Source organism: Temnothorax americanus, unplaced genomic scaffold (assembly GCF_048541705.1).
Source record: "Temnothorax americanus isolate GAGA-0224 unplaced genomic scaffold, ASM4854170v1 Scaffold7, whole genome shotgun sequence".
In the NCBI taxonomy this organism is placed as follows: Eukaryota; Metazoa; Arthropoda; class Insecta; order Hymenoptera; family Formicidae; genus Temnothorax; species Temnothorax americanus.
Window position 1 is genome coordinate 5,470,922 of NW_027509792.1, and position 17,957 is coordinate 5,488,878.

At 43.1% G+C, this 17,957-nt stretch overlaps 1 protein-coding gene and 1 long non-coding RNA gene across 3 annotated transcripts in view; one reads left to right on the plus strand and one right to left on the minus strand.

Moving 5' to 3' along the window:
- Window positions 1–17,957, plus strand: part of LOC143906000 (uncharacterized) — a 186,266-nt gene that overhangs the window by 22,161 nt on the left and 146,148 nt on the right. The gene's annotated exons all lie outside the window — the stretch shown is intronic.
- Window positions 1–17,957, minus strand: part of LOC143906002 (uncharacterized) — a 140,247-nt gene that overhangs the window by 8,285 nt on the left and 114,005 nt on the right. The window contains exon 3 of one of the 2 annotated variants that reach the window (XR_013259411.1): window positions 16,672–16,747. This is a non-coding gene — a long non-coding RNA (uncharacterized LOC143906002). Of the gene's footprint in view, window positions 1–12,294; window positions 16,748–17,957 lie in introns of those variants that run through there. The other variant, XR_013259410.1, reaches the window with a different exon arrangement.

Here is a 17,957-nt window from a genome sequence, read left to right on the forward strand (position 1 = left end):
CCATTACTTATTTAACCTCATATATCAGAGCAAAACATTCGGCAAGCCCTTATTTTTAAGGTATATACGAAATCCGGAAACTTCAGGGAATATTTTAAGACATGAATAATGTATTCATCTGATCGCTAAGTACATGTATTATTCGTTGAAAACCTCGGACGTGGCGATTTGCATCATTCTATCTTTCTCGTTCATTAGATGTAAACAAGGATAGAATGACAATGGCACGCCCCGCGAACGCATATTTAGAATGACTTATTTCTTGTAAAGTGTCGGTAACCTCACTTGATTTTTTGTACACATGCCCCTTATTACTGTATATTTAACATATATCAAATTTAGGTATTTATCTAATACTTGTTCTCACGAAAGGACCACCTTAAAGGCTTGCGTGCGCGTATCGCAACGATTATTATTACTGTGCGACACGAAAAATTAAAACTGTCTCGAGGAGTAAAATTATTGCTTTAATGAGTTCAGAACGTATCGTCATAGCAGATCCCGAAAACCGTCGATATCGATCGCGGGCATTAATGGAAGGAAACGGAAATTCAACAATGTACCTCCTAAAGGACCATAACGAGCCGTTACTCGGATATACTCTTTCGGGCCGTAATGCGAGTACACGGGACGGGAGGAGCTGAGGCTTGACTTTAGTAAGAGTTTACGAGGGCAGGCAACACGGGGTTAATTCAATCAGCCTATAATCCCAACTCTAACCCTGATTACCCCCGGAGAAAGCAGCCGGCGGTTCGAGGCGATTCGATCCTGATTAAAAGGTTTCGTAGACGTTCCGGCTACCGACTACCGTACCCAGGAGAGGAAACTCCGCCTATAAGCAATTTGATTTTTGCGAAAAATAAGTCTTGCCGTAATGATTACGTGTCATTAATTAAAACAGCGCGTAAGTAAAAGCTGCAGCGTCACCGTCGTATGAAATACGATTTATGTCACGGATACAAATGTAGTAAATCACATTATGCAAAACAGCCGCCGATCGCTTCTTGCTTGAATATCTAAAAGGCGCGGTAACTTATAGCAAATCGTAAATATTATTTGTTTAACAATATACCGTTAAGTTGTGAATCTAATTTATTTGTGATAATTTTACGAAATGTCAGTGTTCTTCGGTTTGTAATATTTTCTGGTAAACACGATTTTGATCGCAACCAAAACCACGTTTGTGACTAATATCGTGAACTTATTTCATACGAACATTATATTTTTAGGCTTTTATCTGTGAGGAGGATGAGACGAGAGGTACCATTAGGATTAGTGGCTTGCGGTTTGTTAACCGTTTGAGAATAAAGCAGAAACAATAGCACACTCGCTCGACGATAAATTCGACCGCGCGTATATTCATGGACGAAGGTCCATCTGAAAATGTGGGTTAAGTGTGCTTAAGATAATTTCGAGTTCTTAAAAGCTATTAGTTTGTCTGCGCTTTAGGACACGTTCGGGTCGTGATAAATGCATACGCTTTAAAAGCCCGTAAAGATCTTGATTACAACGGCACAAGGTTTTCATATATGTGTTGCCCTTATAGCATAAATATTCTTTCTATCATAGTTGCAACACCTCGCAATTTAACGTTATTATCTACCTTAATGGGCTCTTTTATTTATTGTCGAGAATAACAAAAGTTATACCGTAATAGCTGCACAAAAGAGCACATTTTAAAATGCATTGTGAAAAAAGTTTTAGTCCGAAAGTACGATTATATTTGAAAAGGGCGATTAAAGAGAGTTAAAAATTACATTTTTTGACAAATTATCTTCAATGAAATGCAGAATGGTTTAAATCAAATGGCATAATTCTAAATGGGGTAAACTTAAATTGAATTTTTTGATAAAAGTGTGATAAAAAGATACAGGAAAAGATAAGTACATAAATAAGGCAATTAATTGTTTTACTACCATTCTTTTACAATGAATACGATAACGATCGTTAACTTAGCACATCCAATCAATTACATAATTGCGCGACACACGAGAAGGATCAATTTCATTGTTCACAGACTATTCGACGTCAACTGTCAGGCATCAGGTTTAATTGCGAGATATATGATATCTCTAGAGGGTTATCTATGTGCCGTCCTTCTTTGCACGTTTCAAATAGGTTCGAGGATCTACCTACGCTCATCCCTACCCGTTCTAGTCGACTTATTTGGGTTTATCGCAGTGTCAATCTTATCTTCCATAATATTATAAAAGCATTAGGCATCGTACCACCGGCGGATTATTTCCCCGATAACGTACGTCGTAACATGCAAGCGGAGCGACACAGTTACGATTAGTGGTTTCATGAAAGCGATATGCGTGTAGCCGAAATATCTTGCTACTTGGATATCTTCTATTGTTTACTCGTCATTTGACGAATAGTCACTCGATATATATAATGCGATCGCTTTAATATTATCAAATAAGGTTTGGTTATTTAAAGGATGTACTAATAATGATGATACATCATCATTATCTTTTTAATTTAACGCGCGTACGATCTTGATGGAATTATCTTAATATTTATCACTTTTCTTCGAATAAAGTCAATATTAGCACATTTATTTTACTTATCGAAGTTATTGTTTTTTTAGATATAACTTTTGGTATTTATTGAGTAGTAGTAAATCGCTTATGTAAAGAGATTATCAGAAAAATATTACACAGATTAAAATAATCTTCTTTACTCGTTCTTGCATAGTTTGAAAGATGAATATTTCTTTTCTTGATATATATTTATTTTCTTGAAATTCTTTAAATTACATATATCGCATGCAGTCTTCGGTCATGCTATTGCGACGTGTTTAACACACGTTTTTACCCGCGGCGATCTTTCCAAACGCGCTGTATATTCGAGAAAAATGGGGAGAGAGAGAAGCCATGCTTTTATGAATAATTTATCTTCATCACCGCGGCACGTTCCATCATTGTTTCACAGTATCACAGCGTAGCTAATATCCTTTGTATATGTGAGCGGGATTATTAACGAAACGATCTCGCGCGTCGACTGAGTGCCAAACCAAACGACGACGATGACGACGATTACGCCGTGCTCGACGACAATTTTGATTCGAGGTCGGGAACTTCATTTCCGGGATTGATGTCAATGTCCCGGACGCCAATTCGAAAATCAACGGCGCGTCACAAAGGGGGTTTATCGCAGCGAGCAGGCCGAATGTCGCTCTATCGCCCTGGGCGTTAACATCGTGCGCTATCTCCTCTATAGATGCGTGTAACATAATAACTGTGTCATCTCTGTTTGGCCTCTCTTTCTCACTCGCACTCTTCGTCACTCGATAACCGTCCAACATGAGAGATTCTCTCTCGATCCTCGATCTCTCTTTCGCTCTCCGCGCATCACCACGCTCGCTCGCTCGCGTCTGTCTGTCTGCCGTACTGCCACCGAGTTGATTGGATCCACTTAACGGGGTATACGCCATGCGACATTACTGCTCCATGGTGTATGGCAAAGTGTATGTTGTTGCGTTGCGCCACCATAACCCGGCGAGGGACTGAAACGACTCCCGAGATTGCCGTTGTCTGGGTCTCGTTAAAGGTCTGGAAACTATTGGGGATAGTTCGGGCGAGACTTTCGTAACATCTTGCTATAACGTTTAAGGATATATCTCGACGCGGTAGCGACGTTGTGGCGGCGCGGCGGCGGCGGCGGCATACTCGAGAATAGTTAGACGGAATTTAATACGGCGCCGTGTTAATGCGCGCATGATTAACCCTTAACGAATCGCACTGCGCAACTTGGAAACCTGTACGATTTGTGAAAGTCTCGCTACTGTATTAGGCGACGAATTATAATAAGCTGTATTAAGACGCTGGGGTGTCAGAGATTGAGGAAACATCACGATTAAGGATCCCTTTTTTATACTTCTTACGCATCAATGTCTAATTATTATTACTAATATTATAAATATATATAATATTAGAGATAATTGTATGTTAAAATATATGACAATATTATATATGACATTATATATGATATTACTTTTTAGATAATTATATTGTTGATTCAGTAATTACAAGTACATTGTAAGGTGATATTACTTTGATACGCTTTGTTTGAATACTGCACGTTTATATGTACATCGCTGATCGCTGGCTTTCGTGCGCAGTTAAACCATAGGACTTCGTCGAGGCTAAGTGGGCTTTGCTAAGTAACAAGGAGCGACCTAATGACTCGAAAGACCCAGATTATTTTATTATCACGTAGCCAGTGATTTCGGCAACGCGATCATAAAATGACCCCTCCATCGGCAGCAGTATGCGATGATAGATAAGGGTCCGTCTAAACCATCAAATAATTGAATGCGTCGTCAGACACTTTTATACAATCCCCTAAATTTATCAAAATTTGAAATTTTCCCTCAGAAATGGGATAACAATTAAAAGCACGAACTTTCGACACGCTCCCTGTACCAGCCACATACATTTTCATTCGCATCGTCCAAACGGAATCATGTTTCGACATTTAATCCCTACTCAGCGTGTCGCGTGCACGCACGACTGGCGTTAGTATTATTCAAGCAACCCGATCCACGCACCGCACGTGGTTTTCACGAAAGTGTGCATCTTTCGGTGGTTACGGACAGAATTCGAAAGTTTAGCCGATGTCCTTGGCCATGGGAAACGACTAACGGTACATCTCTATTTGCGTGGCCGCATCGTGCCACGTAATTCGGTACAAGCGAGTCGGAATAGGGAGAGGCCGAGGAGGTGGCGTTATCTGTCTTGTCGTGTTACGTGTCTTACAACGTGATAAGCCGCCTGGGACAACGTTGCTGTACAATCGCCGCGTCGTTGCACATCGGGCGACAAAGACGACGCAATGTCTCGCGTCGCATCAGTTGGAGGCCGATCGGAACCAGTCACGAACGAGGATCTGCTTATTGGCTGCTCGCTCGCCTGCAGCCGCGAGAAACAAGCGACGCGAGATGCAAACTCTTTATACCGCACGTAAAGGTACGTCATCTCGCGCCGTAAATATCGAGGCCAGGCGAATACTCGCGCGAGATACGAGCCCTTACCAAGGTGTAAAAACAGCAGTGCCGCTTAGCGCGCGTTTTATATACGCTTCGAGACGCGCTCTGCACACAGCCTATATCTTGATCGATTACGATCGTCTTGTTAGGAAAATTGAATCGCATCTTTATGGATCGATGTTGCGCAGCGTGACTGGGAAAAAGCTGCCATATATGCGTTAATAGATGCCATTTTTCGATCATGAAAGAACGATTTACAGGCTCGATTATCTTGCTAGCTCAAAGCCAAGAAATATAATTAATGGTTAATAAAATATAAGATTGCATAAAAATCGATCGAACCCTATTCTAGAAAACGAGGTATTGATGACAGATTATTTAATGTCATGCAAACTAGTGTAACGTTTTAACTCTTGCTGCTTCGTTTATTTCAAAAATGGTATACTTGAACGCAGAAATTCTGCCTAATTGAATGGCAAACCTAGATTTCCTAATTTCGTTACGAGAAGCAACAGGAAAACACGTGATTGAATTACAGGCTAATCCTCAACTCGCGACTGAGCTGAAACGCGAGTTAAATTTTCGGCAATCGTGTCGCGCAAATCATAGCACGTGGGCGTATACGAGGTCCAAATAGCTGGTCTTAAATTTAATATAGCAATTTTCTTGTAGTCGCTCGTAACGCGATGTCGTGAGCGCGCGAATAAATTGCGTGCTTCGATTAGCATACGCCAAGATAGCCGCTGTTGTACGGGAATGCGTAGACGCGAGGTAATTAAGTCATATATAAGGATGCGCGGTAACTTGGAAGCGCCGGAAGGTTCTACGTAGCTTTGTGCAGCAGCCTCGCTGTGTTTCCCAGCCAAGTTTTCCACCTTAGGCGGGGGTAATATATTCATGACAACAAGCGCTTTTGTTGTGCGATGAAGCATAGAATGAGAATTCTGTTGGATCTTACTTAACAGAGAGAGGATCTTAGAAGATGCACGATGTACAGAGTTTGGGCGTAGATACGTGTGCCCGGTTAACGTGCCGATAAGTAACATTTCTATCAGCGAAAATGGCTGGATTTTTCTTTGTCTTCCCGAAAGAAGTATAATTAGAGATGTTACAATGAACCGACTCGACGACAAAAACCATGACGAAGGATCATCCGTGTTACGCAGCTGCATCCCGAATAATAAATTTATAATAGCATCTTTTTTGCCGGCCGTTGACAAGGGGACATCAGCTGTTCGAAGTTAAATGCGTAACCCTTTCGACCCTTCCGCGACGAATCGGTAGGAGGGTCCTTAATTAATTAAGTCCTTGACAAAGACTCAGGTGTCCCGCGAAATCTGACGGTCCCTAGCCGACCTTATGGCGGCGCGATAATGGCGACATTATCATACGCACGACCTATTTAGCTCGCGACCAACGTCGTGCGAGATTCCTAAATTTGGATCCATGAGACCCAGGTGTCGGAAACTAATAGCACGATTGTTTCTGAGCTAACGGTCGAGCCCATTAATTGAATACGTTAATTTCACACGAGAGATAACTTACGCCGCGGCAATATCATCTCAACATTGTACAATAATACAACTGATCGCTTTTATCATTAATATCTCATGTACACGAATTGCAATTTAATTAAAATATTAACGACTACAAACTATTTATAGAGCGCGAATGATATTTGTAATTTACGTTTTATTAATATATACGAATGAAATATAATATAAATCTTCCTCGCGTATAAGTCTAATAGATTTATCCACTTTGCAGTGACCGCGTTGTTTAAGTTGGAGAATTAACTTGCTGCGGACGCTCGATAAATCTGCCTTTAAGGAGTCTTCTTTGCCTTCGCCCTGAGATTTACGATAATGTTACTAACCTCGTTCGTTTTCGGTATCAGCGCGCTCCGCTGTGTTCGAGTGTCCGTATTCCTGAAAAATTCGTTACAGAGACCGTTCCCGGGTTGCGGCGTCCCGAGCGCAAGCACTATCTGCGCAGCAGATATAGGCAGAAATAATGGTGTTTGCTTGGATCCCGAGATATCATTGTTAACAGCGGACGGGCAACAACCTCGTATTTCGAGTAAGCTCGCAATGCTCTTCCGCGGTGGAGCGGTTAGATATATCGCTTTAAGTTATACTTTGTATCTTCGGTCTGTTTCGTCAGATTTTCTTTTTATTTGTTCTAACGAAATGAGGGACACTATGGTTTCGTCCAGCCGTCGTAAGTGCGGGTTATAAATAGGACTTACTTATCTTGATGCGTACATATGCATACGCGAGACATGGGAGACCTTATCTAAAGTAAAGTTGAAGCTTATTTATTTGTGCGGAAGCGTGTATACACGTTCAAATGGACATGTCGGATGCGCCGAGAAAGAAACGCATTAATGTCTACGACCTACTTAGTCTCATAAATCAGTTTACGCCGGATTGCCTTATCGATATGGTGCCACATAAGCGCAAGAGGTAGAGTCCTCGCGATACTGCAACGCATCGCGGTCAATCCGGTGGTTTCCTGTTATCACTGTGGTCGCTTGATAAAGGTCCGTCGCGTCGGCCACGTGTCTCGTGAGAAAGTTTTCATCCTCGATGCGATCGCCAGACACGATAACGAGTGTAGTAAGATATTACGTTTTCGCTGTTACTTTTTTTATGTGCAAATATCGCCGATATTTGGATCGCATTAGGAAATATTGCAATGATAACGAGCGACATTTTTATCAGCCGATACAAATGCATATATACAAACAAATGCGTGTGTGCACGCATATTTGTTTATATATACCTATAGTCAATTTCGTGGTTTCGATTTAACCCGCCTATTCCTTCGTAGTACTGTTACTTCTTGATGCAGCAAAATCCGCAGTATCTCGTAGAGAAAGTGTTTGATTACTATAAAAGAACGCTTTATTCACGCTCCGTTGCTTTACAGCTCCTCAATTACTCTAACAAGCTGAAATCCGTGCCGCACGCCTAATAGTCATTCTTGCATGCTTTCAGTCCTTTCCGCGAATAAAGATTCTTTATAACGCGTACACACGCGCGCGCGCACGCGCGAGATTTAGTGCGTAATAAGAAAAAGGATGAACTCTCTCGAAGTACAGAATACGACGCGTTGATTCGATTTGTACGGTAAAGGTGTCTTTCGGAGCTCGACGTATTGGGGAAAATCGTATTTGCCGTTCGACGACAAAGAGTTTAAACGGTTCCTTGCAGCGGTGGTCGGTCAAAGGCATCGTGAAATGAAGCTCTCTGTATGCTGCGTCGTCATTATTGTAAACCGCAAGGTAGACAATACAGCACGGGGGGTATATTATCTCACACACACAGACAATATCTCGAGTGTAGATGATGTACTGGTGTCGTGTCCCTCCTCTCTCTCCCCTGGCTACCATTGTCGAATCGGAAGGAAGATTCGCTTTGCATGCTGCGACGTCCTTTTCGAGTCACTCTACGTGACGTCTGACCGGTCCCGCATGCGTGTGGGCGTTGCGTGCACGCATACACACAGGCAAACGCTTCAGGACAGTTTGATAATGTTAAACTACTGTTACTCTCCGAGATCATCCGCACGATTGGTTACGTGATTGGTTACTCATGTATTGTTTCTCGAGTTGTACACGATATGTATAGGCACTATGTATAGGCACCTCGATAGGCACTTAATTATACGATAGATTATTAATCAATTGCTATGAACATGTACACTTATATAAGATTTACTTTACAAACAAAAGGAATTTAGATGTATGTCTTATATAATATTGCCAATCATAACGCAAATCCTGACACATAACACGCATGTTCAGCGATGAGCTTGACCTTTTCATAGACATAATCCTACAGACTATCTTGTTATATATGTAATATTTTTAAATATTCTCTATATATTATTATTATTATTTTTCTAAGTATAAAAATTGGAATGATTTTAATTTGTGCTTAAAATAAAAGCGTGTGCTTAAAATTTCAAGTCTTGGTTTTCTATAATGGGCGAAGTTGTGCGTCAACGTTAAAGTCTGGCGATCAAATGAATCAAAGAAAAGTTTTGTAGTGTCAGTAACGGACTAAGAACGCAGGCACGACTAATCAAGGAAAGGTTCTTTGCTAAATCCGCTTTCAAACAGGTAGCTAAGGAAAATTATTATTCGCATTACGAAAGTCACGAGTCGTCTCTAATAACGCGCATGAAACGACGAACCTTTAATAAGTTTTCTTCACATTACATGAAAATTGGTTTATTATCTGCTCTCTTTCGATTTCCTCATCGAGAAACTGCAGCACACGTGCGCGTATTTGCAGTAAGCATGTATGTGCTTATGCGAGAGTTTGACGATGTGTCATTATATCTTGTAAAAAAATATATATATATAATTACGCAGATATATATCGCACAACGTCACAAAATCTAATACTTTCATCAATACAAATATCAAATTAATTACTAATCAATGATTAGCAACTTTAGCTGCCTGCTGTCTTATAAAAAACATTGACATTCTAATTGCTTGATACCATACATTTTTATATTTATTAAATGTTAGGAATTCTTTATTATCCATATTTCATGTTCTTTTTATAAACACTAGACACTACAGACGCGCGCTTCGCGCGCGCTATTTAGCTTTAACATTATGCTATTACTATTACACTATTAACCCTTGATACACACAACTGTCAAAATATACAATGACAGCTGCAAATGAAGTAAGCGCAGCAAGAGAACCAATCGGCATCGCGGAAAAGTGACAACAATACCTACGACATGCCCATTTTAGAAGAGGAATTGCAGATCGCTCTTATAAACGATACATTTCACCTAGAGAAAATGAAATTGCAATTTCTCAGCGTCATCATTAGTAGCTCGTATAATTGAGCCCTTACTATTGCGCCACAAAGTACGATATGTGTGATGCCTATACTGTTTTACACATATGTGCAATCGCTGAAAGTGCATACAAGTGCGCACAATTGATCTTACGCAACATCGCAAGGTGCGTACGTCAACGAGTTTCGTTCAATTTTCGCAATTAGCTCTCTGGGAAAATTGTTGCGGTTTTTTCGACGCGTTTTATAGCGTAAGCAAATGAGGTACCGCGATTTCTACGCGATGTTGCTTAGCGTCGAAGTGCGCGTTGCTGTATTAATACGACACCACGAAATTTATTACGCAGGCAAGAGAAAGAGATCCACGCCTTCTAAGTTCGTTTTACGCCGATTGGCTCTAAAATTGCGACCTCGTACGCGGCTCTTCCTCATCTTACTAGTTTGTGCGCCGCCTGGAAGAAACTGAAATTGCCATCTTAACGTTCATCGGTACCGCGACATAATTCAGCCCTTACAACGGCGGCAGATACCGAACGATCTGCACGATCGTCCATGCCGATACTTTCGCCTAGCCCTGAGCTAAATCTCCCCGCGACCGTCCGATTACGACTCATTGGCAGTAACGTACACAGAAGCACTAAAGCGCGAGCGTGTCTGCCTTAGTAGCACTTTAATGCCACAGTAGCCATCTATATACCTACACACCCCGTCTCTCTCTCGTAAAACTAATTGCATCAGGCCTCAGTTTATATCGCCGGTACCCGCGCGACTCTCTCTCCTTCCTCCCTGCCATACGAACCTTGCTTAACAAAGGTAGAAAATTGCTCGAAGGGGAGCCCCTCTTTCATCCCCACGATCCCCTCGCTTGTTCACCAAGTCTGTCCTCCTCCCCTTTGCCACCTTCTCCTCCTTATTACTGTCCCGTGCATATACCGTTGTACGCGTATGATCAAAGCGCGAATAACAAATGCAACTGGACGATGGGACATAAAGTTCGCGGAACCACGTGCCGCTGGAAACACTATCGGCGATCGTTATTCTCTTCCAAGTAACGTCGGGCACCGCGATTTTATCTGAATTTCCAGAATTTCCCTCTCTCTTTCTCTCTCTCTTTCTCTCTCGCTACCGTTGTATATACCTTGATAATAGTGATTATATGATCTGCGTTGTATGGTATCAGCTCTGGCGAGCGAGAGAGCGCTCGTTCAGGCGTGAGCCGCCACGAAGAACTACTTCCGAGATAATAATTCGTAGTATCGTTTAAAGTTCTCTTTCCGCTAAAGGAAAATTCGAACGGTCGCGGTTGGCAGTAGGTCAATCGTTTCCTGCTTCACTTTGAACTCTCTTCTCGAGATTCTGTATTTATAATATTATAATATTATAATGTAAAAGATTCTTATACAAAATGAATGTAACAAGTAAGCACACACATTGTGCAAAGTTGTATCGATTAAAAAATACAGTCTCTAATTTTTAACGCTTTAGTAATTGTTATAAATATTATTATATATTAATTGTTATATTAATGATATTTTGTATTTTATACGTGAAATATCGTTAATATAACGTTATTATATATTATATATTAATGATATTAAGAGATTGATACTTTTTAGATTTTCCAAAAAACACGTTAGCTTTATAGACTATACGATATCGTTATCGCATGTGAGTAAGTCTTTCTTCGTCTCGCCTCGGTTGCAGTGTCTTTGTTTCGCCCGTAGCTCGTACCGAAGCGAGGATGAAGCTATTCATAAACAAAGCTATCGCGCTGGCGGAACCGCGCGCGCTCTTCGCTCGCCGAGCTCGCGCGAGATCGCGGAGTGTGAAGATTAGCAAATAATAACGGGGCCAAGGTTACTACGGGCGCGCTGCGTCGTTCGCCGTTGCCGTTGCAGAACAATGAGCCTTCGTGCAAACCGAACACATCGCGCAGCGCATAATCGGCGGCGAAGTCGGTTCTACGTGTAAAAATGTTAATTTTCAGCGAGCGACCATTGTTCTTTCGCATTCGGCGAGAGCACATGTTTCTTTCGCGGCCTCGACTTTTCCTACGTTTCCAGCGACGTTCACGGACGCGTCTTCGCCTATATATTTTCGCTTCTCACCGATCGATATCGCACCGTGATGCGCCGTGCCCGGATGCGTTCAGAAATTAAAGTTTTATTATGTATTTATGCGCGCTTATCGTGCTACGGCTATTTACTCGGCATGTAAGTAAGTTTGACCCGTCATCCGACGAACCGTCGGTAATTAATTCGTCATGATCGAGTGCTGCGCAATTAGCCCACGGCATCATCGCCTATTAGTCAGTATATTTGAAGGAACTTGGTATATTAAAATTCAATTGTTCCTAATTATATAATTATTGTATATACATAATTATATGTAAATGTATATATGTAATTAAGAACAATGTTTTTTAACATACCTACAAAGTATTTTTCAAATATATAACGTATATATGTATTTTATTATATCAGAATTTGTGTGTTCTATAATAGAAACACGGCTTAATTATAAAATTAGAATATTATAAATATAAATAAATAAATTTATTTATAATACTTCAACTTAATACATGGAGCCGTGTTTGAATATCCTATTACACGCTCAAAATTTCTCGACGCGACAAGATTAATCGTCGAGCGGGCAACGAGCTCTCGGCCGCGTTAACGAACGGAATCAATTTTGGAGTGCATCAAGGATGAATTTCATTTCGGTGTCGATGACTGGTTGCGCTCACGGCCTAATGACGAATCGCGCTCGGGACAGCGTCCCAGGATTACGTAATTCAGCCGCGCGATGAATATATACTAATTATCTGAACGTCCCCGCTAATCGCCGTCCTGCGCTGAAAGCCGAGCTGCGCCGTGATCGCTCTTATGATCGATTACCCGGTTCGTTGATTTATCGATTCCGCGCGCAATCGCGATCTCGCATCTCGACAATCTCGACTGCTACCTGACGACGGTTTCTCTCTGTCTCTGTCTTTGTCTGTCTGTCTGTCTGTCTGTCTGTCTGTCTGTCTGTCTGTCTGTCTGTCTGTCTCTCTCTCTCTCTCTCTCTCTCTCTCTCTCTCTCTCTCTCTCTCTCTCTCTCTCTCTCTGTTTCTTGTTATATATTATTCGTGTAAATACCACATGACAAAACAATTGTTTCCAGTTCGACTTGTTTCCGACTTTCGAATCGCGCTTTATGCACTTTACGGTCCTTAAATTGCCTTCTCCGGAAAGCACGTGATTAAGAACGTGACTTGCTGCTTACAAACGACGTCTTGTTTCCGCCTACTTGTGTTACATGCAATTTTAAGCTTTATTAAATAAATAATCTCTTGATATTCGTTCTCGATGTTTCTTTTGGATGTTGTGACGACTGGTTTTACGAACGACAAAAATAAATCTTGCTTTCTCGTTTCGGGTTTCTTCGTGAAAATTATTTTTGCCCTTGGAAAGGGCGCCGATTACGACGTAATAAGCGGCACACGACGTTCGGAATAATTGTTCGCGCGTTGCGGTATCAATTCCATGAATTTTCACGGTAAGTTAAATATCCGTGAGATGCTATCTTTCCCTCGCACCTGGCAAAACGACGTTCAGGGTTAAACAAGCGTAGCCATCGGTCAACACTTCTTTCAGCCACTTCTCAACAGCTGGAGAAGCAATTAAACGGCATTAGAAGGCAACGGAAGAGGAAAAAAAAGCAATAGTGCATTGGAAGTCCGGCAGGGGATCGGCGCGGCGGAGACGGGCCAGTGGCGGTATAGTGGACTCGTGTCAGATGTTAATTAAGGCCAAGGAGCGGAAAACGCTGGTCTCTCCTGCGAAGGGTGTCGCAAGCCAAGAAATGGCCGGTCTTTCCGCCCCACCATCAGCTATTTCCATCGGCTACCACCACCATCGACGACGGTGGATATACCGGGGAGAGCGTGTGCCAGGATTTTTATCCCGCGGGAATTACGACGGCTTTACAACCTACCGGCTGTCCGTCGTTATGAAGTGGCCTATGCTCGGATCGCGATTACTACCCGGTCGGCTCTTGGGCCACCGACTTGTCGATTGCCTTAGCCGGCCTGGCGGTGGGAGAAAAGAAGAAACAAGAAGGCAGGTCAGGAACACCGCGGAGCAACTGCGTCACGGAAATCGATGCTCCGTCGCGGCGCTATTTTGACCAGCAGCCAAACGGAATTGGGCTAAACGGCCGCACGATGATGGACGTAACATCGAGGATAATGATTACGGAGCGTCACGAGCATGTAACCCCATTTAACGTCGCAACACCGACCTGACATTGATCATCGTCGTCATGCGTGATCTTGGTATGCGTCGATGCCAAATTGCGAATTAATTCAATGCCAAGCACGAAGAGAACGGATAGTTTATCCAGTGACGTAATTTGTATAAGAAAATGGTATTGCTCGTGTAAAATTGCAATATTTTAATTTTCTGTTAAATTGGAACTATCACGCACTTATCGTATTAATCATTACAAATTGTATCAGCAAAGATATAATTATAAGCATTGGGTGATCAAATAGATTTAACGTCTGGTAGTACGGCAGCCTTGATTTTAAGTATATCGTGATATCATAGTTGATAACAGGTTCAATAATGACCGACCTATGACGTACTACACGATGCTTATACGGGATCGCGCGCCAATCAAAATAATTCGCTTATTAACGATCAAAATCATAATTAGCGGTACTAGTAATTGTCGATCGATTATCGAAGCTGGCAACGCTGTTCGATGTCGCCAGCCTTCATCTCCAGACCCATCGTCTTGCGAAACTCATCGTGGAAAGCCGCGCACTCGGCGACTCGGCGGCGGCAGTGGCGGCGCGCGAGGATTTACCGAGCCATGAAAATCGAAAGACAATTTTTTTCCTCGTCTCTCCCTCGCGAGTCGCGAGTCCCGGGTCTACGATCGCCGCGAAGCTGCGGCGGCACGAGTAACGGCGATCCAAGTATAGGACGATAAACTTTCTCGAGCATACACACGACGCGGTGCAAAATGCCAGCAACTCCGTAGGCGATCTCTGACGCAATATTTCCCTCCCTCTGTCTTTCTTCCGTCGCATGTGCGCGTTCTCTCTCGCACTTTCGATTCCGCCACGCGTACGATTCACGTCGCAATATAGTAATTCGGATAAATGACGCAGCTTTTATCTGGAGTCTTCAATTATATCAATATTTTCTCCCTAGCGATGTTTTTCCACGAAAGCATATTTGAAATTTGATGTTTGCGATATTTCTGCTGGATACTCTTTCATAAGTCGGTCAGCGACACCGAGATTCAGGTTCTGTCTGGAAAGCGTTCGGCATTACCAACGCGAAGTTGAACTTCAGGGAGAATTCAATCCGTGGGTCTCCCTGAGGAAGCGCGTCCGCCTAAACCAGGTGCCAGGAATATACCCGCGACGTCGTTCCTGTAAATTGAAGCGGCGTCCGTGACGCCTCGCTGCCGCTAGTAAAAGCATCTACGGGGTGCGGGCGAACAATAGTGTTGTTGCCGAGATTCCTTGATTCCTCCATCCTCGCTATTTTTCCGACGACGCGACGGGGCAACGTTCGCCGTATTTGACTTGGTAATGCTAAGGGTCTCGTACGGCCACTCGTATTTTCTCTCTTTCTCGCTCATTCCCGTCCTTCTGCCTGCAATGCCTCGCGTCGACGCGACAACGCAGCGCCCACACGTAGTGGTAGGTCCTGATATCGTCGTCTTATCCTAGGACAACACGCGTCGCTCTCGAAGCGAGTCTTGAGTATTGAGGAAGGCGCCGCGACCAGCGCGCGAAACGATACGACGACGACGGTTTTGATATCCCCGCGAAATGGCGCACTCCGCATTTTCCATTCGAGTTTCCGCCGTCGAGGACATACCAGATTGCCCAATTGCAATCGCGACTCTTCACCCGCGAGTTCTCATCTTTCGTCTTTCTCGCTCTCTCTCTCGCTCTCGTTCTTCCCGAGTGCTTAGTTTGTACGCTGACCTTCCTCAAGGCCTTATCTGCCGCCAGGAAACGCTATGAACGAGACTTTATGCGAGCATTACACTTGCGATCTTTACCGTCGAATCGTCGCGATTGTCGTACGCGCGCATTTTACGAGCGGAAGCTCTCGGCGTTCCTGGAGCTCCCGGAAATTGAATATCTACGATAGCACGAAAGAGTTTGAGTTTACCACATCGTAACGCGATACTAAGATAGGAATCTACGCGAATAATTGCGATGGTATATTAAATTCGGATTGCTGTCGTCTTGTCATTCAACAATGGATTGATTTTCAACGTTTCACTTCGACGAACAGATTCGTCGTTTCGGCTTTAGCACGATTGAGTCATTAGAATTCGCGCGCGGTACAATTATTCGGTATACTAGCTACCCTTTATACAAGAGTGCTCGAGTCTAACAAACTTCGCTGAATATTCATGCGCACGATATTTTACAAAAATACGCATCGAAGGTATCGGTAGACACACGATGCGCTTTCCGTGTTGGATACGCCACCATAAATATTTACATCGGCGAGTTACGGCTGCGTTAATGCCATTGCAAAATCACGGATGCCGATAGTATAACTCGCGTCTTTTCGGTGAGACATTTGTCGGAGGCGAAAGGAGGAAGTGCGACGAGCCTCGCCGTTTCGAGGACAATGGAGATTCCGGGCGGGGAGAAAGAAATATTCTACGGAATAAAGTCTCCCCGTTGTCTCCGACTTGTGTCTAGAAGAACGTGTATATACCGACGAGCTTCTATTACTTTTACTGGCCTTGCGAGCGCGACGCGTAAGTAAACTTCACTTTAGTCGACGATGCGTTTCATTTGCTCCGACCAGAGGTAGAGGTGCACACCTTCGGAACGGAAACTTCCTGCGGTTCTTGGGTGCCACGGTGTTCAGCATGATACACAGCGTTGCATCAATATATTCTGAAACACAAAAAAATAAACGGATTCATCCAGTTCGTTTCAATATTCACGATGCAGTATATAAGGTTAAAAACTTAAGATATGCATATGTTAGATTTAAAAAACAAATCGTTTTTTCCTCGTTGCTACATCGTATTTAAAAAGTAAAATTTTTTCTTTAAAAAATATACGAAGGATATTTAAATATACTTATATGTCTACCTCATGTATTTAAATGTTCATTATAATTTTTTTTTTATAACGATGGAGGTAGTAGCGATAAAGCATTAACCGTCGGCATTAACTGTCGGCCATGCGTGTAGGGCTGTAAGTAAAATAAATAGATAATCTAGGGTCCCTCGTAATAAGAAAGTACCGTTGTCCCGACGCGGTTGTACCGCGGCGGGAGTTATGTCCCATCGTGAATAATGTCAAGGAAGAGAGAAGAACGTAACAAAAAGATATAACAGGCGGGAAGGTAACGCGATAAACAGCGCGGCATCAGCTCGGCCGTTAGTTTATTGTCACGTTGCGGCAGTTGCACTATGAAAGTATCGCGGCTCAATTATGGCTGTGCACTGACGCGGAGCCTTCAAGGTCAGCGCAATCATCTCCCTCGTTCGTTCGAGCAGGTCCGAATTTTTCTCGCGCGAACGCGGGTAATGCGAAATACGCGAATACAACCTATCATTGGGGGGAAGGGGGGGAAGAGGACTCGCGAGCGAAACCTCGCGATATGCATGAATTTATGGCGGCACAACCGCAAAAAACAACGACGATCCGGCCGCGGCTCGATTTTCCGTCTGATAACGATCTAACGGATGTACGGCGCTCGGTTTAATGCGGTATCTGTCACGATCGTTATCACCGGTTAACGAGCGGGCGCATCGTAGGCTTATATATTCAGCGCGCTTATGTTATTGCGTAATGATTTAGCGACGTAATCGCCACTGATAACACACTTTTTCCCGACACACCGGTTTGACGCGATCCGGAGCGGAGAAGCTACCGGACGCTTCCGAGGCGTCTTCAACGTACGTCGCAATAAGCCGCGACCGCGCGACGAAAACGTGGAAGATAAACAGAAACGTTCAATATCGAGAAACCGTATTCCCGGGTTATTGCAGCCTCGCTCGGACAAGAGCGCAAAAATAATTTAGTTTGCGCGGGGTTAAGGGGTTTATGATAATTTAAAACCGGTATAGTCGCCGCAAGAGTCGCGCGGCGCAAC